The sequence below is a fragment of the Panthera pardus genome, unplaced genomic scaffold (genome assembly GCF_024362965.1).
Source record: "Panthera pardus isolate Hobbes unplaced genomic scaffold, ASM2436296v1 HiC_scaffold_24, whole genome shotgun sequence".
In the NCBI taxonomy this organism is placed as follows: domain Eukaryota; kingdom Metazoa; phylum Chordata; class Mammalia; order Carnivora; family Felidae; genus Panthera; species Panthera pardus.
The window spans coordinates 37798390-37821013 of record NW_026526810.1 but is presented as its reverse complement, the minus strand read 5'-3'; the positions used below and the strand labels follow the sequence as shown (position 1 = coordinate 37821013).

At 40.8% G+C, this 22624-nt stretch overlaps 1 protein-coding gene across 3 annotated transcripts in view; it reads left to right on the top strand.

Moving 5' to 3' along the window:
* Positions 1 to 22624, top strand: part of GCNT3 (glucosaminyl (N-acetyl) transferase 3, mucin type) — a 76366-nt gene that overhangs the window by 39669 nt on the left and 14073 nt on the right. The window contains exon 1 of one of the 3 annotated variants that reach the window (XM_019441934.2): positions 21344 to 21456. The exons of 1 other annotated variant lie outside the window; for it this stretch is intronic. The gene's annotated coding sequence lies outside the window, so the exon portion shown is untranslated. Of the gene's footprint in view, positions 1 to 21343; positions 21457 to 21515; positions 21629 to 22624 lie in introns of those variants that run through there. One more of the 3 variants, XM_019441936.2, reaches the window with a different exon arrangement.

Below are 22624 nucleotides of genomic sequence, written 5' to 3'. Positions count from 1 at the left end.
GTTTTATAAAAATTCACGCATAGTTCATTTGCACTCCATAATTTGTTTTTCTCTTTCTATATACATTAACCCTGGTATCATCAAGTCACACTCCCGTGTGGCTTCATGTATCCCCTGGCCTGCTACGACACCCCACACCCCCGTGCCTCGGTGAAAGAGACATTGGGGGCGGTGGTGGAAAAGAAGTGGAGGGGCTGTCTCCATTCCGTGTCATTTCCCTCCTGCTTCTCTCTCCTATGGTCTTTCCTCTTCGTATAATACTTAACTGGATTTTAAAGTCTTTTTATTTTTTGACAAAAATTACATTCAGACTGCTTTTATTGTTTTTTAAAAAAAGGTACGTTCAGACTAACAGAAAACATAGGGTTGTATATATCTTTTTCAAACGAGTGTTTTTGTTTTCTTTGTAAATACCCAGAAGTGGAATGAGTAGACCCTGTGGTACTTCTTTTTTTAGGTTTTTGAGGAAACTCCCTACTGTTTTCCAGAGCGCCTGCACCAATTTACATTCTCACCAGCAGTGCAAGACGGTGACTTTTTCTCTACATTCTCACGAACACTTGTTATTTATCCTTTTGATTTGAGCCATCTGAAGGGTATAAGGTGATAATTCATTGTGATTCTGATTTGCATTTCCCTGGTGATTAGTGATGTTGAGCATCTTTTCATGTGTCTGTTGGCCAGCCATATGTTGTCCTTGGCAAAATGTCTATTCCATTTCTCTGCCTGTATTTGGCTCGGATTGTTTGTTGTTTGGCACTGAGCTGTATGTTTTTTTTAAATCTATATTTTGGATATTAACCCCTTATCAGATTTATCATTTGCAAATAGCTTCTCCCATTCAGTAGGTTGCCTTTTCTTTTTGTATATGTTTTCCTTTGCTGTACAAAATCTTTTGGTTTGGTATAGTCCTAATTGTTTCTGCTTTTGGTCCTCTTACCTGAGGAGACGTATTCAGAAAAATGTTGCTAAGGCCCATGTCCACAAGTTTGCTCCCTATGTTTTTTTAGGAGTTTTATAGTTTGAAGTCTTACCCTTGGTCTTTAATCCATTTTGAGTTTGTGTATAGGGAAAGAAAGTGTTCCATTCTTTGGCATACAGCTGTCCACTTTCCCCAATACCATACGTTGAAGAGACTTTTTCCTCATTGTATGTTCTTGCCTCCTTTGTCAGAGATTAATTGACCATATAAGTGTGAGTTTATTTCTGGGCTCTCTCTCCTGTTCCATTGATCTCTGTGTCTTTTTTTGTGTGCATTCTATAATGTTTTGGTTATTATAACTTTGTATTATCATTTGAAACCTGGGATCGTGATTCCTCTAGCTTTGTTCTTTCTCATGATTGCTTTGGCTATTCAGAGTCTTTTGTGGTTCCTTACAAATTTTAGGATTATTTTTCCTAGATGTGTGAAAAAGAGTATTTGAATAGGGATTACATTAAATCTGTGAATTGCTTTGGGTAGTATGGACATTTTAACAATATTCTTCGAAACCATGAGCATAGAGTATCTTTGTGGTTGTTAATGTTGTCTTCACTTTCTTTCATCAATGTCTTACAGTTTTCAGAGTACAGGTTTTCACCTCCTTAATTAAATTTATTCCTAGATATTTTGTTCTTTCTCATGCAATTGTATTAGAATCGCTTTCTATGTTTCTATTTTGTTCTTAGTGTACAGAAATGCAACAGATTTCTATATATTAATTTTGTATCCTGCAACTTTACTGAATTCACTTATTCTGATAGTTTTTTTTTTTTTGGTGGAGTCTTTAGGGTTTTCTATAGATAGTATCATGTCATTTGCAAACTGACAGTTTTACCCCTCAGATGCCTTTTTTTTCTTCTTCTTGTCTGATTGCTGTGGCTAAAACTTCCAGCACTATGTTGCTTAACGGTGGTGAGAGTGGACATTCTTGCCTTGTTTCTGATCTTAGAGGAAAAGCTTGCAGGTTTTCACCATTGAGTATGATGTTAGCAGTGTATTTGTCATATATTTCCTGATTATATTGAGGGGTATTCCTTCTATACCCACTTTTTTGAAAGTTTTAATCATGAATGGATGTTGAGTTTTGTCATGCTTTTTCTGCATCTATTGAAATGATCAGATGATTTTTATTCTTCATTTTACTGATGTGGTGTATCATGTATCATTGGGTAAAGGTTTATCAATTCGGTGTATCTGTTCAAAGAACAAGTTCTCAGCTTCATTGATTTTTGCTAATTTTTTTAAGTCGCTCTTGCATGTGATCTTTAGTATTTCCTTCCATCTACCAATTTTGGGCTTTGTTCTTCTTTTTCTATTTCTTTTAGGTGGAAGGCTAGATTGAGTTTTGTACTATTTCTTAAGGTAGGCCTGGATCTATAAACATGTCTCTTAGAACTGCTTTTGCTGTATCCCAAAGATTTTGAAATGTAGTGTTTCCATTTTCATTTGTCTCCAGGTATTTATTTCTTCTTTCATTTCTTTTTTGACCCATTTGCTGCTAAGTAGCATCGTGTTTAGTCTCCATGTGTCTTTCCTCCAGTTCCTTTCTTGTAATTGATTTCTAGTTTTGTATTATTGTGGTCAGGAATAATGCTTGATGTGATGTCAGTTTTCTTAAATTTCTTCAAACTTGTTTTGTGGCCTAATGTGATTTATCTTGGAAAATCTTCCATGTGCAGGTGAAAAAAATTGGTATTCTGTTTTGGGGATGAAATGTTCTGAATATATTTGCTAAGCCCATCTGGTCTAATGTGTCAATCAAAGCCACTGTTTCTCTATGGATTTTTCTGTCTAGATGAACTATCCATGGATGTAAATGGGGTGTTAAAGTCCCATGCTCTTATTGCATTACTGTCAACTTCTCCATTTATGTCTTAATATTTGCTTTACGTATTTAGGTGCTCCTATGTGGGTGCATATTTACAACTGTTAGGTACTCTTGTTGAAATGATCTCTTTATCATTATGTAATGCTCCTTATTGCTTATACAGCCTTTGTTTTAAAGTCTGTTTTGTCTGATAGAAGTACTGTTTCCTCAGCTTTTGGTTTGTTTTTTTTTTCCTTTGTGTGGAATATCTTTTTCTATCCCTTCAGTTTTCATCTATATGTGTCTAGGTGTGAAGTGAGTCTTTGTAAGTAGCATATAAATGGGTTTTTAAAAAGTTCATTCTGCCACACTATATCTTTTGATTGGAGCATTTAAGCTGTGTTTGAAGTAATTATTAATATGTATACTGCCATTGTGTTAATTGTTTCCTGGCTGTTCTTGTAGATCTCCTCTCCTCCTTCTTGTTCTTTTCCCTTGGGATTGGCTTTCTTTAGTGTTCAGCTTGACTCTCTTTCTCTCCATTTTTTGTGCATCTCTTATAACATCCTTTATATATGGCAGTTGATACTAAGGTGATGATCACTTAAGTTCAAACACATTCTACAATAACTACTTTAAAAAAATTCTTTTAATGTTTTTATTTATTTTTGAGACAGAGACAGAGCATGAGCAGGGGAGGGGCAGAGAGAGAGGGAGACACAGAACCCGAAGCAGGCTCCAGGCTCTGAGCTGTCAGCACGGAGCCCGACGCGGGGCTCGAACTCACGGAGTGTGAGATCATGACCTGAGTTGAAGTCAGACGCCCAACTGACTGAGCCACCCAGCCACCCCTACAATAACTACTTTTTAAACTCTTCCCTCCACATTTTGTGTATATGATGTCATATTTTACATCTCTTTATTTTGTACATCCTTTGACTAATTTTTGTAGATGTAAATGATTATACTACTTTTATGTGTAACCTTTGTACGAGCTTTCTAAGTGATCTACTAAGTGATTTTCCTGCTGTATGTTTTTCCTTTCATACGCTTCTTCCAGTTATGACCTTTTCTTTTCACTTGAAGAAGTCCCTTTAACATTTCTTGTAGGACTGGTTTAGTGGTGACAAACTCCTGTAACTTTTGTTTGGGAAAGTATTTCTTCTTCAGTTCTAGATGATAAACTTGCTGGAGAGAATATTCTTGCTTTAGGATTTTTCTTTCAACACTTTGATTATTTCATGCCATTCCCTTCTGGCCTGACAGTTTCTGCTGAAAAATCATTCTGTGGCCTTATGACGATTTCCTTGTACATATGTGTTTGCTTTCTCTTGTTACTTTTAAGATTTTATTTTTGGCCATTTTAATTATTTATGTCTTGTTGTGGGCTGTTTTGAATTTATCTTGTTTGGTACTCTCTATGCTTCCTCGACCTTGATATCTCTTTCTTTCCCAAATTTGGAACGTTTTTAGCTATTATTCCTTCAAATAAGTTTTTTGCCCCTTTATTTATCTTTGCCTTCTCCTTCTGGGACCCCTAGTATGCAAATGTCTTGAAGTTGTCACACAAGTCACCCTATTCTCATGTTTAAAAAATATTTTTTCTTTTTGCTGCTCAGCTTGATTGTTTTCCATTACCTTGTCTTCCAGCTCATGGACTCATTCTTCTGCCCCCTCTAATCTTCCATGGATTTCCTCCAGTGTATTTTTCACTTCAGTCATTGTATTCTTCAGAACTGTCATACCAGTTCCGACTGGTAACTTTTTATATTTTCTATCTTTGTTGAAGTTCTCAGTGGATTCACTCTTCTCTTAAGTCCAGTGAGTACCTTTAATTCCATTACTTTGAACTCCTTTTTAAAAAAAATTTTAATGTTTATTTATATTTGAGAGAGAGAGGGAGAGAGACAGTGCATGAGCAGGGGAGGGACAGAGAGAGAGACCGAGACAGAATCTGACATAGGCTACAGGCTCTGAGCTGTCAGCATAAGACCAGCACGGGGCTCACACTCACCACCTGTGAGAACATGAACTGAGCCCAAGTTGGATGATCAACCGACTGAACCACCCAGGCGTCCCTCTGTTACTTTGAACTCTTTATCAGGTAGAGTTTTTCCTTCGGTTTTGTTTAACTCTTTTAATGTAGTTTTATCTTGTTTCACTTAGAAAGTATCCCTCTGTCTCCTCATTTTGTCTGATTCTCTTTGCCTCTGTATATTGGGTTAGGTCATTTATGCCTCTGGGTCTTGAAAGTAGGGGCCTTATGGAGAAGGCACCCTGTGGTGGTTTGTAGTGAAATCTCCCCCGGTCACCAGAATCAGGCACTGTGGGCATGTCCCCTGTGTGGGCTGCATTTCTGTTGTGCCTTCCTGTTGAGCATTAGCCACAGCTGCTGCTGGCACTCTTATGGGCAGGGCTTATCTCCCATGTGGCTGGGCTCAGCCCTACTGCAGTCACTGTGCCTGTGCTTGCGGGTGGGGCCAGCCCTCAACCTGGCTGTGTGCAATGATTGGTCACAACTACTGCAGATGCACCGGTGAGGAGGGCCTGCCCCAGGCATGGCTAGGAGAGGCCTGGCAGTAGCTACTTTGGGCAACAATGGTGGTTGGGTTAGCTCCCCACCTCCCTAGGGCAGGCGTTGCTTTTGGAGGGGCATCAGTCCTGGCCGGGGCTGCCCATTTACGTCTTGTGGGGCAATAGTCACTTTGGAGAAATTCTGGTCTCAACTGAGGTTGCCTGCCAGGGGTGGCAGGGTGGGAACAAGCTGGGGTGGGGAGATTGTATGAGATGGGTTTGCAGGGGAATGCTGGGGTGGGGCAAACAGTGCTGCCAAGGGAGATGGAGAGTGTCAGAAGTGGCTTCTGCAGGCATCTGGGTATCTAGGTGAAAGGAGGCCACGTGTCAGCACTTCTGTTTCTGGAAAAATCTTCTATAGATCCTTGTCTTTCTGGCACCTATCCTAAGATTGCCAATAAATCTCATTCACACATAACCCTGGTGCTTTTCAAGCTTCTATTCCTGTGCTGGGTCTCCTGCTGTTGCTGGCTCTTTAAACGCAGGGACTTGGTTTCTCATAGCCCTGTGCCCTCCTGGAGTTAAGCCCCACCGATTTTCAAAGTCAGGCACTGATTTCCAGAGTCAATGTGTGCGGCGTACCCGTCTGGGGTCTGGTCCCCTTGCTCCTCTGTGGTTGTGGTCTCCCTCCTACTTGTTAGCAGCCATACCTGTGGTCTGGTTCCCTCCCTGCCTTTCCCGATGTGGCCTTGTCTTTACGACTTCAGCTGTGGAGAACTTTTCCTGCCTGCCTTCAGGTCATCTTCAGAGCGAGGTACGATACCTGCAGGGGTCGCCTCTGTGTGTGGGAAGCGGTACACTCCGGATCCTTCTACTCTGCTGTCTTTTCTCTCTCCTCAATTTCTTATTCTCCTTTCTTTAGTATAAAGAAGAGTTAGCATGCTTTTTTTCACTTGACTGTATATCCTAGAATGCGTTCGACCTCCGTAGGGAGGTCTTCCTCGGTCCTTTTGACAGCAGCAACGGATCCATTTTGTTGCTGAACCATAGTGCAAACCTCTCCCTTTGGCCATTTACGTAGTTTAAAGTATGTTGCACTCATAAATAATACCGCGCTGACTAAACGTGTACATTTTTTGGAATTGTTGAGTATGTACCTCCAGTGCCAATTCCTACGAGAGTGTTGGATCAGAGCATAAATGTGTATGTAGTTTTATTAGATAGCTCCTGATTTCCCTGCACAGAGGTTACGCCATTTTGCTGTCCCTCTAGAAGTGTTTGAGAGCACCTGTTTCCCCATACCTCACCAATAATGTATTATCAAGGTTTGGAATTATTAACTAGCATTGTTCTTATTATCAGTGAAGTGAAATACCTTTTCACCTATTTAAGAGCCTTTTTTATATCTTTTTATGATTTTTCTATTCATACCTTTTGCATATTTTCTATTCAATTTTGGTCCTTTATTCCTCTATTTTAAAACAATTCATTTATTCATATTGATCCTTGAGTTGTGATATATGTGGGAAATATTTTCTTTCCATGTCATTTACCCTTTTGCTCTGCTTTTGGTCTGATTTTCCTATGCAATGTGTTTTATACTTATGTATTTAAATATATCAGTCTTTTTTTTTTATGGCATCCAGACTTTGAGTCTTTATTAGAAAGTCTTTTTCTATGCCCAGATTATCTAGGAATTCATCCGTGTTGTCTTCTACCATGGTATAGTTTTCTTTTGTTAAAGCGGATCTCATGTTTAGAAAATATTTCTACTAAGGTATAATTTATAACGAACTGCTCAGTTCTTCAGTGTGTTATTCTCTCAGCTCTGATGAATGCAATCAAGGCATAGAACATATTATCACCCTCCCTTTTCAAAAATGTCAGAATTGCTTTGTGATCTGAAGTCTCTCCCTGCCTATGCCTATTTTTGCCCTCTCCCCTTTCCGGGCATTCCCCCCAATAAAGCTCTTGTATGTTTAATTTTGTTTCTGTGTTTTGGAGGACTAAAATGGACACAGGTGGTAACAGAAGTAGAATGTGGAAACAGATGCCTGGGGACCCATGGGGGGACTTGGCATTTCTCTTCCCTCAGCCGTGGGTTCCGCAGGGCTAAAAGTCCTGTTCCCACTGGGGATGTGCTCTTGCCAGGACACAAAGCTGATCACCTGCCTATGTCACTGGGACACTTTGAGCTGCTCACATCCTAGAACATCCTTCTCCTAGTGAGAAGTGGAGCCCTCATCTTAGCAGGAATATTGACCCCAGTCATCAGAAGATCTCAGAGCTGCTTTCACAAAATAGGGGCAGGGAGGAATATGTGTGGAAACTCTTTTTTTTTTTTAATGTTTATTTTTGAGAGAGAGGGGGGAGAGAGCGAGACAGAGAGAGAGACAGAGAGAAAGGGAGACACAGAATCTGAAGGAGGCTCCAAGCTCTGAGCTGTCATCACACTGCCCGATGTGGGGCTCAACTTCACGAACTCACGAGCCATGAGATCATGACCTGAGCTGAAGTTGGATGCTTAATCGACGACAGACTCGCTCTTCGTGCCCACTACAGGATTAGTCTAATAGGCAGCTTTGACTTGGGGACTTGTTACCATGCTGGTCAGAAGTTTGTGGACTGGTGCTCTTCCTACATAACCCTTCTTTCCCTCTTCCTGTTGACAAGTGTTGGACCTAAATTGCTGTCTGAAAGCACCTGCTGACTTCTGGTCACTCGCCCTTTATCCCTCACAGGTGCTTTCCCCAGTCATCACCTTGCATGCTCAACCCTGAGCCTGCAGCTCAGAGGACCTGACCTGGCACTTCGAGGTCACTGGAATTGACCATCTGATTCTCCTCTGTATTTAAAATTGTCCCTCCCATAGGGCCTGGAGGCAATGTCATTTTTTACTCTTTCATTCCTAAGCATAACTGTCCCTGTCTCCAACTTCCATGAGGATAATTAGCCTCCCTCCCCAGGCTCCTCAGTGATTCAGACAGACACCTGACCAATCCCCAACACCAGATGGGTCAGCACCCCAGAGTAAATACAGTGCGAGCTCATACCGAGGCCCCAAATGAAGAAGCCATGTTGCACCATTCGTGGACAGCTTTGCCCAGAGGGCTCAGTTACTGAGCAGAAGGCTCATGCTCTCTTACGGAAATTGCAAAAAAGCTCAGAGAAGCTATTTCCTAGAAATCAGGGTTCCTACATTATTCTTTCAGGAATCTGTGCAATTATGCCAAGTTAGGGGCCTACCCCAGGCTGATACACTTTTAATTACAAATATACAAAGGGCTTATATTCTTGAAGAGTGTTGTATATATACAATACTATATACATATACACACATACATACTTATATACACGCTCATATACCTATAAACACATATATGTAATTGTTAAACATGTAATTCATGTATGTATAATTTACATAATTGCATAGAAAATACCCCATATACAATATAGAATGACTGCTTTATAGAAATTTTACAAACATCCCCTTTCTTTTGTTCTCTTCATATCCTAACAGAAGAATATCAGAAACTTTACAAGGGCGATAATACGGTCTGACTTCTCAATCTGCCACCAGAAGGATAAAATTTATCTTCTTTCAACACTCCACCCAGACACATTCTCAGAATATATAGAGAAGGTATTGGACTTCAAACGTAGTCACATTTTTGTGTTACAAATTTGAAAGCTCTGACTTTCAAATTTGCAAGACTCAAGGCATTACTCTAACCAAATTATGCCCCTTTTGGAAAGCAGGGAACAGAGAGAAGGAACTAAAGCTGCTTTGCATAATACAGCTAGCTATTGGCCATATTGTGAGAGGGAGGTAACTTGGAAAGTGTGAGACAATTGGGAGACACATTCTCTTTCTCCTTTGAGATTTACACTATATTGTCTCAGAACTATTATTTCTCTGTGTTCTGTGCTGAACTGTTGACAGAAGAGAGCGGGGTGTCTGAAAATTACAACTGCAGAGTCTATCCCTGAAGGATTGGGGGTGAAAATGGGTATCCCCGAATATGCTGCCAAACCACATGCTCCAGCATTTCCACCTCATGCTCTCCAAGGTATGATTCCAGATCAGACTGTGGAAAGTGTGCCCCAAGTACAGGGCAGGGGGTTCTGGAGTAAGATCAATCCCTACTAGAAGGCCTTGGTATTTTGGATGGAAGGCAGAGGGGATAGGAGGTGAGTAGGAGATCTAAATTAGGAGTTGGGGGCGGGGGCCTTCATAAGGAGTTTAATTTCCTGGGCACATAGTTTTAATCATACCCCTTCTACACTGAATTCCTTTGGGTTTCTTCCAAATCCTTCCGTGTAGTCTGATCTACCTGGAGGATATTGTGGGGTGGTTTCTTGGCGGACAACGAGGTCAACCTTCCCCTGGTGCCTGAGGAGAGGGAAGTGGAGCTGTAGGCAGTGGCTGGGGGTGGGGGTGGGGGTAAGGAGGGATGCCCCCCAGGACAGTCAGGGACAGGGCTGAAGAACTACTCACAGGAGAGTTAGCAGATAGAAACTCTGACTTCCTGATATTTACCAGGAAACAAGAGAACCGAGTCTGGAGGCTGTCAGTAGTGGTCTGCACGGGGTGAGGAACACCAGTAGGAGACCGTGAGCCAAAGAACAGAGCTGTTGACTATAGTACTCTGCACGATTGTCCTATGACACTAAGCAGGGCTGCCTGTGCCATGTTTTGCTGTGGGACAAAAAGAGGCCCAGAATGTTACAACATTCTGAGATTACTTTTTAAGAACTGCCTCCCTGGAAGGAAGGAGAGAACTCCTCTGACGGTTGGGCGGACCCACAGACAGAGTGTCTTACCACATCAAAACATAGAACTTCTTTTCTTAATGATTATGACCTTAGACCCCTTCAGAGTGTCCCCTGGTTTCAGCAGAGGAGAAAGATAACACTGTGATAAAGCAAACAGACGCTATACTACCCCATAAGGAAAAGGTGGCCCCTGTAATTCTAAGTCAGCAAACTTGAAAAGGGCTCTTTGAAAAAGCAATTAACAAGTCTTTGAAAAAGCTTACACTGTGAGCCAAGTAAGTCATTAGGGATCTATTTTATTTCTAGCAGTTTATCTCTTTCTCTAACCACTCACTACTCTTATCTACTCAAACTGCTATATTATTTTAGAGGGGCCAATTTCTTCCTCTCAAGTAGCAATCTCTTTCTGTAGCTCCTAGACGAGTGTTAAGTGTGAGTAGCAGGGACACTATGAAGAATTGTCTGTATTAATTTGAGGTTATTTATGAAAAAATAATAGAATGCATATGATCTAGTATTAAGCCGCAGATTAAAGGCAGAAACATGTCGCCACCTTTACCTATCTGGAAGCTGTCAATAACTATGTGTGGTACTGAATTAAGAAATGGTCAAAACTTTAAGTAAAAAGAAGCTGATAGTGTAAAATTTACTTCAGGCAGTGTTAACAATTCTTTATTTTTTATTTGACCAATATGAATGAAATGCACAGCAGAATCAAGGGGCTGGGCCTCTTCTTGTAGGAGTATTTGAAATAGATGGGGGTCAACAGTTCTTTTCACATAAGATGTATTATGAGAGCCCAACAAGGGGCTCGAACTCACAGACCATGAGGTCATGGCCTGAGCCAAAGTCAGACGCTTAACAACTAAGCCACCCAGGTGCCCCTAATTATTGTAGTTTTAAAAATCCTATTTTATCGGGCAGTCAGGGTGACTCAGTTGGTTAAGCATCCAACTCTTGATTTCAATTTAGGTCATGATCCCACAGTCATGGAATTGAGTCCCTGGGTGTGGAGTCTACTTCAGATTCTCTCTCTCCCCCTCTCTCTCTGCCCATCTTACATACTTGTGCTTTTGTGCTCGCACTCTCAAAAAAAAAAAAAAGTCATGGGGTGCTTGGGTGGCTCAGTCAGTTGAGTGCCTAACTTCAGCTCAAGGTCATCATCTCACAGTTTGTGAGTTTCAGCCCTGAATTGGGCTCTGTGCTGATGGCTCAGAGCCTGGAGCCTGCTTCAGATTCTGTGTCTCTTCTCTCTCTCTCTGTTCCTCCCCTGCTTGTGTTCTCTCTCTGTCTCTCTCAAAAATAAATAAATAAACTTAAAACAATAAAAAGAATCATATTTCATCAATTCTGTTTTTAAGTGGCAGAGCCTGATGTGGGGCTCGAACTCATGGACTGTGAGATCATGACCTCAGCCATCCGAAACCGAGACTCAGATGCTTAACCTACTGAGCCACCCGCCGTTCCCATATATTTCATCAGTTCTAAGATACATGTTTTTTCCCAGTTTAAGACCTCTTAGCATCAACAGTATTCATTGATCCCTGTTGACCTCCTACAACCTGCTGTAGCTGGCATGCACAGGACATGCAGGTCAACCTGGGCATCATTATTCACATTGTCTCTTCAACAGAGTTAGGTACGTTGTTGGAAAGGTACATATTGAGTTTAGTAAATTTACCATTGTAACCACTTTTAAGTGTACAGTTCAGTGGCATTAGGTGCGTTTGTATTGTTGTATAACCCTCACCACCATCCATCTCCAGGACTTTTCCATCATGCCAAACTGAAACCCTCTCCATTAAGCACTAATCCCGTTTTCATCTCCTTCCCACCCTGGTAAGCACTGTCCACCTCCTTTCTGAATTTTGACTAATCTAGGTAACTCATCTAAGTGGCTTCATACAGTATTGGTCCTTTTGTGACTGGCTTATTTCACTTAGCATAATGTCTTAAGATTAACCCATGTTATAGCATTTGTCACAAGTTCCTCCCTTTCTAAGGCTGAATGAAATTCCATTATATGTATATATCACATTTTGTTTATCCATTCATCCCCTGGTAATTTACAATGCTTCTTAAAAAGCAGCTTGACTGAGATATGATTGACATAGAGTAAACTCAACACGTTTCAAGTATACTCTTTCTCCTCCTCTGCACACACACGTACATCGATAAAGCCATCACCACTGTATGGCATTACAAAAAGGTACAAGGGCATAGATCACGTATTAGAGAAGCAAATGTTCATTGATGGAGGAATGACCAAAATCTGATATTTTCTTGCAAGGCACCAACAAAATATTTTGTTTATTTTTTTTATAGAATCTTTTTTCTTTAATGTTTATTTTTAAGAGTAAGCATGAGTAGGGGAGGGGCAGAGAGGGAGGGTACAGATGAGCTGTAGTGGGCTCCATGCTGAGAGCAGCGAGCTCAGTGTGGGGCTCCAACTCATGAGCTGTGAGATCATGACCTGAGCTGAAGTCAGATGCTCAACCGACTGAGCCACCCAGGTGCCCCATGTGAGAGATTAGAAAGAGGATTAGCTATAAGGCCATAACAACTTTGTTACAGACACTTTCCTAGGCCGAGCACTGCACCCAAAAGCAGGAAGAATTGCCCAATTCTTCAGAACAAGTTTCAAAGCAATGACTTGTGTGACTGATTCATGCATCATTATTGAGCCATCATTAAGGAGTTGATCAGTCATCTTTGAGGAGCTTCCTATGGATTTAGAACAGAAGTTGCTCAATTTCCAGAGACAAGGGATTGAGTTGGGCCCCAAACTAAAACTACAAATGTAGTCACCTACGAAATGCTACCTAAACCCTGCAGTTCTTCAGCAGCCTCAAAAATTATACTGTCAATGTTAAAGGTTCCAGGGAAGGCAAGACGCTGAGCACTGGCATTTGAGCCTGAGTAAGTGTGAAGGAGCTCTTTAAGCAAAAACATTCTAAATGACCAGAAAGCTCTGTGTCTGGCTCTCATGGCAGCCTTTGTTCTTCCTCGGCGGGTCATCAAATAACAAGAGATCCTATGACCAACAGTATCTTCGATTCAAAGAAATGTGGTAATTAGGAAAAGACATGAAAAGTAGCTTCAAGCTTCTAAGTGAGACATTTCTGGTGGTCATCTCCTTCTTGTGATGCATGGGTCTCCTTAGTTCTCAGTCTCAGGAGAACGCAGGCAGAGCCAATGCGGGATGATGGGATTGCACCTGGTCTAAAGGTCCACCTGGTCTACCACACCTACATAGTCCTATTTACATAGTACTACTACTCCAAGCTGATATATTTAAATACATTTTTTTAAATGTTTACTTTTGAGAGGGGGAGAGAGACAGGGTGTGAGTGGGGGAGGGGCAGAGAGAGAGAGGAAGACACAGAATCTGAAGCAGGCTCCAGGCTCTGAGCTGTCAGCACAGAGCCCAATACGGGGGCTCAAACGCCAACAGCGAGACCATGACCTAAGCAGAAGTCGTCCACTTAACCCGACTGAGCCACCCAGGCGCCCCATACATTTAAATAAATTTAAATGATCACTTCGGACTTTACTTGAATTTCCCGTGGTCTTAATCCGTTCCTTTTCACGGGGCTTTTTTGCCTGCGTTGTCTAGGCAGAGGAAAACAGTGGTTCACCAGAAATGATCAGGGCGCTTGTGACAGAGACTTCCATGTTTATTTTGCACAGGTACAAATAAGCATTGCCTGAGAACTGGATTTGGCATATTGTGTGAAGTAAGAGGAGAAAAGTTAAACAACCGGCTCTTCATACCTTTCAGCTACTGAATAAGAGCTCAGTCTCTCTCACACACCAATGTATGCTTAACTGCCTCCCTTCTCATTGCTGGGTTTTATGCATAGCGCTCGAGAAAGGTGGAAGGTGTGTAGTTCTATTTAACCCTTCTCCATTCTGTGACAACTGTGCCATAGAGAGTGCGAAGTAGCAAATTGCCTGCAGAAAAGTGGTCTTGATAAGATCAGTTCAGCGAAGAAAAAGAAAATATTTGATTAAACTTATCAGATTCTACTTTTTGAAAACAATCCACACTGCGTTTTATTGATTGAGCCTCTATGACTGTGAAGACATTGGGCCTTGTTAATATGCAAAACTCTAGGAAATAGTTGGTTTGTTTTTTTATCCTTTCCCACCCTCTCCTCCCCTACACCGCCACTCTGGAGACCAGGAAACTAAGCCTCAGAGGAGTTAAGCAACTTGTCCAGGATCTCACAGCTGTGAAGTGGGGACTGGGTGGTGATGGTTGTTTTATTGCCATACAGTAGACATATAACATTATATTAGTTTCAGGTGTGCACCATGATGATTGAAATTTGTATACATTGTGAAATTGTCACCAGAATAAGCCTAGTAAACTCCTGTCACCTCACATAGTTACAATTCATTTCCCCAGTGATTAGAACTTTTAAGAACTCCCCTCTTAGCAGCTTTCAAATATACAGTACAATATTATTAACTCCAGTCCCCAGGCTGTATATTACATCCCTGTGACTTATAACGGGAAGTTTGTACCTGTTGACCACCCTCACCCCTTTCTCCCAACCCATACCTCTTGCCTCTGGCAACCACCAATCTATTCTTTGTACTCAAGAGTGAGTTGTTTTTTTTGTTTGTTTATTCAAATTCCACATATAAGTGAGATCATACAGTGTTTGTTTTTCTCTGACTTATTTAGCTTAATATAATGCCCTCAGGTTCCATCTGTGTTTTTACAAATAGCAAGATTTCCCTTTTTATGGCTGAATGATCTTACGTTGTAGATAGATAGTAGGTGTTTTTCTTTTTTCTTTTTAAAATTGAAGTGTAATTGACATACAATGTTATGTTTCAGGTGGAGGACATAGTGATTTGGCAATTCTGTATATTACACAGTGCTCACCATAAGTGCAGTTACCACCTGTCACTATACAAAGTTACTACAATATTGGGGCGCCTGGGTGGCTCGGTCGGTTAAGCGTCCGACTGCAGCTCAGGTCATGATCTCGCGGTCCGTGAGTTCGAGCCCCGCGTCGGGCTCTGGGCTGATGGCTCAGAGCCTGGAGCCTGCTACCGATTCTGTGTCTCCCTCTCTCTCTGCCCCTCCCTCGTTCATGCTCTGTCTCTCTCAGTCTCAAAAATAAATAAACGTTAAAAAAATAAAAAAACAAAGTTACTACAATATTATTAACTGTATTCCCCATGCTGTACTTTACATCCCTGTGACTGACTTAATTTTATAACTGGACGTTTATACCTCTTAATCCCTTTCACCTATTTTGCCATTCCCACAACCCTCTGGAAACCACTAGTTTATTCACTATGCTTAGGAAACTGTTTCTGGCGCGCGCGCGCGCGCGTGTGTGTGTGTGTGTGTGTGTGTGTGTGTGTGTGTGTTATAGGTTCCACATATAAGTGCAATCGTATGGTATTTGTCTTGTTTGTGTGTCTGATTTATTTCACTTAGCATAATACCTTCTAGTCCATCCATGTTGTCACAAATGGCAAGATCTCAATCTTTTTACGGTTGAGTAATATTCCATTGTGTGTATAGATACTATATCTTCCTTATTCATTCATCTATTGATGGACGTTTAGGTTGCTTCCACATATCGGCTATTTTAATTAGTGCTGCAGTAAACATAGGAATATATATATATATATCTTTTTGAATTAGTGTTTATGTTTTCTTTGGGTAAATTCCCAGCAGTGGAATTATTGGATCATATGGCATTTTCATTTTTGTTTTGTTTTGTTTTTTTAAGGAACCTCGATACTATCTCCCAGTGGCTACATCAATTTACATTCCCACCAACATAGCATGAAGATTTCCCTTTCACTGCATCCTTGTTAACCCTTATTTTTTTCTGGTCTTTCTTTTTATTATTATTTTAGAGAGAGAGCATGTACATGAGCTGGGGAGAGGCAAAGGGGGAGAGACAGAATCTGAGGCGGGCTTCACGCTCAGTGCAGAGTCTGACCTGGAACTTGATTCCATGACCGTGGGATCATGACCTGAGCCAGAGAGTCGGACACTCAACCAGCTGAGCCACCCAGATGTCCCTCTTGTCTTTTTGGTATTAGCCATTCTGACATGTGTGGGGTGATATCTCATTGTGGTTTTGATTAACATTTCCCGTTGATTAAAGATGTTGAGCATCTTTTCATGTGTCTGTTGGCCATCTCTACGCCTTCTATAGAAAAATGTCTATTCAGGACCTCGGCCTCTTTTTTAATCAGACTGTTTTTTCGTGTTGAATTGTAGTACTTGTTTACATGTTTTGGATATTAACCCTTGTTAGATATATCATTTGCAAATATCTTCCCCCATTCAGCAGATTGTCTTTTCATTTTGTTGATGGTTTCTTTCATTGTGCAAAAGCTTTTTATTTTGGTATAGTTGTAGTAGTTTCTTTTGCTTTAGTTTCCCTTGCCTGAGGTGACATATCTAGAAAATGGTGCTAGGCCGATGTCCAAGAGATCACTGCCTATGTTTTTTCCGAGGAGTTTCATGATTTCAAGTCTCACATTTAGGTCTTGATTCCACCTTCTGTTTGTGTACAGTGTAAGAAAACGGTCCAGTCTTATTCTTTGCTCGCTGTCCAGTTTTCCCAGCACCATTTTTTGAAGCGACTATCTTTTCCCCAGTGTATATTCTTGCCTCTTTTGTCATAGATTAATTGACCATATAAGTGTGGGTTTATTTCTGGGCACTGTCTTCTGTTCTATTGATCTATGTGTCTGGTTTTGTGCTAGTACTACACTGTTTTGATTACTATAGCTTTGTAGTATACCTTGAAATCTGGGATTGTGGTACTTCAAGCTTTGTTTTTCTTTCTCAAGCTTACTTTGGCTTTCATGGTTCTATACAACTTTAGGATTATTTATTCTAGTTCTGTTAAAAATACTACTGGTATTTTGATAGGAATTGCATTAAATATATAGATTGCTTTGGCTAGTATGTACATTTTAACAATATCAATTCTTTAAGTCCATGAGCATGGTATATCTTTCCATTTATTTGTGTTCTTTTCAATTTCTTTCATCAGTATCTTAATTTTTTTTTAATATTTTTAACGTTTTTTATTTATTATTGAGAGACAGAGACACAGAGTGTGAGCAGGGGAGGGGCAGAGAGAGGGCGACACACAGAATCCGAAGCAGGCTCCAGGCTCTGAGCTGTCAGCACAGAGCCTGATGCAGGGCTCGAACTCACCAACTGTGAGATCATGACCTGAGCTGAAGTCGGTCGCTTAACCAACTGAGCCACCCAGGCACCCCAGTGTCTTAAAGTTTTAAGAACAGTTCTTTCACCTCCCTGGCTAAATTTATTTCTAGGTATTTTATTATTTTTCATCCAATTATAAATGGGATTATTTTTTATTTTTTAAAAGTTTGAGAGAGAGAGTGTATGTGCAAGTGGGGGAGGGGGGCAGAGAGAAAGGCAGAGAGAGAATACCAAGCAGGCTTCTAGCTATCAGCATGGAGCCTAATGCAGGGTTCAGTCTCGCAAACCATGAGATCAGGACCTGAGCTGGAACCAGGAGTTGGACGCTTAACCAACTAAGCAACCCAGGCACCTCTATAAATGGGATTATTTTTAAAATTTGTCTCTCTGCTACTTTGTTATTAGTGTGTGGAAATGCAACCAATTTCTATATATTAACCCTGAAACTTTGCTAAATTCATTTGTTAGTTCTAATAGTTTTTTGGTGGAATCTTTAGCATTTTCTATATATAGTATCATGTCATCTGCAAATAGAGAGTATTGCATCCTTACCAATTTAGATACCTTTCTTGTTTTCTTGCTTAATTGCTCTGGCCAGGACTTTGAATACTATGTTGAATACAAGTGATAAGAGTGTAAATCCTTATCTTGTTCCTGATGTCAGAGGAAAAGCTTTTAGCTTTTCACTATTGAATATGATGTTAGCTGTGGGTTTGTCATATATGGCTTTAATTATGTTGCAGTATATGCCTCTAAACCCACTTTGTTTGGAATTCTTTTTTTGAATGTATATTTCATTTGGTTTATTCATCTCTTTGGGGGGGGGCTCCTTTTTATTTTATTTTTTATTTTTTAAAATGTACATCCAAATTAGTTAGCATATAGTGCAATAATGATTTCAGGAGTAGATTCCCTAGTGCACCTTACCCATTTAGCCCATTCCCCCTCCCACAACCCCTCCAGTAACCCTCAGTTTGTTCTCCATATTTATGAGTCTCTTCTGTTTTGTCCCCCTCCCTGTTTTTATATGATTTTTGTTTCCCTTCCCCTTATGTTCATCTGTTTTGTCTCTTAAAGTCCTCATATGAGTGAAGGCATATGATTTTTGTCTTTCTCTAATTTCACTTAGCATAATACCCTCCAGTTCCATCCACGTAGTTAGAAATGGCAAGATTTCATTCTTTTTGATTGCCAAGTAATACTCCATTGTATGTATATACATATATACATATATACATACATACATATATATATATATATATATATATATATATATATATATATATCTCACATCTTTATCCATTCATCCATCGTTGAACATTTGGGCTCTTTCCATATTTTGGCTATTGTTGATAGTGCTGCTATAAACATGGGGGTGCATGTGTCTCTTTGAAACAGCACACCTGTATCCTGTGGATAAATGCCTGGTAGTGCAATTGCTGAGTCATAGAGTAGTTCTATTTTTAGTTTTTTGAGGAACCTCCATACTGTGTTCCAGAGTGGCAGTACCAGCTTGCATTCCCACCAACAATGCAAAAGAGATCCTCTTTCTCTGCATCCTCGCCAACATCTGTTGTTGTTTGAGTTGTTAATGTTAGCCATTCTGACAGGTGTAAGGTGGTATCTCATTGTGGTTTTGATTTGTATTTCCCTGATGATGAGTGATGTTGAGCATTTTTTCATGTACCGGTTGGCCATCTGGATGTCTTCCTTAGAGAAGTGTCTATTAATGTCTTTTGCCCATTTCTTCACTGGATTATTTGTTTTTTGGGTGAGTTTGATAAGTTCTCTATAGATTTTGGATACTAACCCTTTATCTGATATGTCATTTGCAAATATCTTCTCACATTCTGTTGGTTCCCTTTTAGTTTTGCTGATTGTTTCCTTCGCTTTGCAGAAGATTTTTATTTTGATGAGGTCCCAGTAGTTCATTTTTGCTTTTATTTCCCTTGCCTCCAGAGATGTGTTAAGTAAGAAGTTGCTGTGGCCACGATCAAAGAGGTTTTTGCCTGCTTTCTTCTCGAGAATTCTAATGGCTTCCTGTCTTACGTTGAGGTCTTGCATTCATGTTGGGAATTTTTATCAGAAAAGTTGAATTTTATCAAATACTTTTTTGGTATCTATTGAGATGATCTATGATATTTATCCTTCATTTTGTTATTTGGTGTATCAAAGTGATTGATTTGCAGATACTGGATCATTTTTGTATCCCTGGAACTTGATCGTGTAATGTGATTCTCCTAAAGTATTGTTGAATTTTGTTTGCTAATAATCTGTTGAGGATTTTTGCATCTGTGTTCATCATGGATATTGGCCTGTAACTTTTTCTTGTAATGTCCTTGTCTCATTTTAATGTCACAGTAATGCTGGACTCATAAATGAATTTGGAAGTGTTTCCTGCTCTTCTAACTTTGGGATAGTGTGAGGAAAAAAAGTATTCTTCAAATGCTGAGTAGAATTCATCAGGGAAACCATCTAGTCCTGGACTTTTGTTTCTTGGGAAGCTTTTGATCACTGATTCAGTCTACTCACTAGTAATTGGTCTGTTCAGATTTTCTATTTCTTCCTAATTCAGTCTTAGTGGGTTTTATTTTTCTTGGAATTTATTCATTCCTTCTGGGTTGTTTAAAGTGTTCATGTATAATTGTTCATAGTACTTACCAGATATTAGCTGAATTTGTTTACCAATATTTGCTTGCCAAATAGCTTGCCTCACAACTGCATGAAGATATTCAGTAATTTAAAGTATATATTGTTTCCAGTTTGTTCCATTTTATCCATTCTATTCCACCCACATTATTGGCTACAAATACAAGTCACAATCATAGATACTGGAGATACATAATGAGTAAGATACAGTCTTTATTTGCAAGAAGGTGGCAGGCCAAACGAGCAAGGTTGTGGGGTATAAGTTCAGAGATTAAATGACTATCTAGACCACATTGTGACAGGTGCTAAAAGAGGTTGAAGTTTTAAATTGGACAATCGTGGTTTTAAGCCTTCTCCTTATAAAACAAAAAGAAAAATTAATAGACACAAATAATCAGGTCTCAGCCTAGATATGACCTCTTTCAGGGGCCTTCTCTGACCCACATATTTGCAACCAAAAAACCTATCAAAGCACCTTACACAAATCTAATACCTGCTTGTATTCTCCCCTTGTCTGTTAAATTCCTTGAGGTAAAGGCCTACATTCGGTTCACCAAGAATATCCTTGCATCCACCACAGGTTGAGTGAACGATAAATGTCAGCTTTGTGAGAATATCATTTTAAAAATAAAGCACCTGGGGGCACCTGGGTGGCTCAGTCGGTTGGGCGTCCGACTTCGGCTCAGGTCACGATCTCGCGGTCGGTGAGTTCGAGCCCCGCATCGGGCTCTGGGCTGACTGCTCAGAGCCTGGAGCCTGTTTCAGATTCTGTGTCTCCCTCTCTCTCTGACCCTCCCCTGCTCATGCTCTGTCTCTGTCTGTCTCAAAAATAAATAAATGTTAAAAAAAAAAAAATTTAAAAAAATGAATTTAAAAATATAGCACCTGTTTCCCTTGAATATCTTTTCCCCCCAAAGACCTTATTACTTTAAATTTAGGTTTTTAAATGTTTGGAAGTAGCAAAACTCATTTTTAAAATGAAAAACCTATTAAAAATGTCACAGGGGTGCCTGGGTGGCTCGCTCAATTAAGTGTCTGACTTCGGCTCAGGTCACAATCTCACGGTTCGTGAGTTCAAGCCCCATAACAGGCTTTCTGCTGTCAGCACAGAGCCCACTTCAGATCCTCAGTTCCCCCTGCCCCCGTCCTCTGCCCCTCCCCCACTGGTTCTTTTTTTTTTCCTCTCTCTCTCTCACACAAAGTAAATAATAAAATTAAAAAAAAAAACCTTGCAGCTTAAAAAAAAAAAACATGTTCTGACGACACGCTGTAGATGATCATAATTTGTTTTCTCACATTAGGAATATTTATTTTGCGGCCGGTAAATATTTATCTAGCATGACAGTCATAGTGGTTGGGTGCCTTTATGATACCTGCAGATGAGGGAGTTGACAAAAATGAGCTGCCCTCTGTCCTGGGAGTAGTGAATGGTGCTTTCCGAGGCAGTATCTTTGACTCAAGAAAACCTGGGAGTTAAGTCTGAAAGAGCCTGATGGCTGAGTGAAGGTGACTGGATTCTATTCTCTAAGCCCATGCAAAGGGAAGTTCCTGGGGATTTGTTTTTAGCAGGGAGTTGCATGGGGCAGAGTTGTGCTTCAGGGAGAGGATCTGAAGGCAGGCGAAGCTTTACCGGGGGCAGAGGAATAAGAGGCTGTGGCTGCAGAGAGCCTGACTCACGGTAAGAAAGGACAAGGATGGAGAGCTAATCAAGGAGGAATCCAAGGGCCTTGGCAATCCGCTGAAAGACAGTTTTGCTCACTGTTGTCTCTGTGCTCAGTGCCCAGCAATAATCAGTAATTGCTCCGAACGTGCTTTACTGAACGCGTCAATTCATGTAGGTGGGAAGGAAAGAGGAAGAGCCTGAGATGTAATTGAAAAGCCTGGCCTGGGTGCCTCAGGGCACAGTGGTGTTGGCAGAGGTTTGGAACTAGAGGGCTGGAGCAGGAACAGGAGGGAAGGTGGTGGATTCGGAGGGGGGCGACTGGTGTGGCCGTCGGCCCCTCTCTCCTCCCTGTGCTGTCCTTCCTGTGACCTGTACGTCTGTCACTTCTGTCTGCTTCCCCAAGTTCTATCATAGCATCTTTTTTTGTGTTTGGAGGGGTTTTTGTTTAAGAAATTTATGGGTCCTTTCATGGTCCCTGGAAAAATCCTATCATCTTTGGACAGAAACTACCTTGGGAGCTCAACAAGGCCAGATGCTCAGTAAATGGGGAGAGGCGTTCTGTTCAAGTGGTTTTCTTTCTCACGTTCCTCAGGTTAAGGAGAAAACTTTAAAAAAATTCTTGGGTGAAATACTTGTAAAAAGAACTCTACCTTCCTTTGAAAGCAGATGGTTGACGTTACTGGTAATATAAATTACTTAAAACGTGTGAATAAGAAAAAACGATGGGCAACATATTCTCGCGATGATGACAGAGTCCTCTGAGGGCATTCTTTAACAAGCCCATCCAGGGGTGATTGTCTAGGGCAGAGCTTCTCACCCTTTACACTGTTGATATTTGGGGCAGGATAATTTCTTATTTCGGAGTCTGTCCTGTGCCCTGTAGGGTCTCGACTCGCAAGATGCTAACCCCCCCCCCCACCCCCAGCTCCCAGAGTTGCTGAGTTGTGACCAAAAAAGGTCTCCACATAATACCAAATGTCCCCTGGAAGGCAAAAGCTCTCCTGGTTGAGA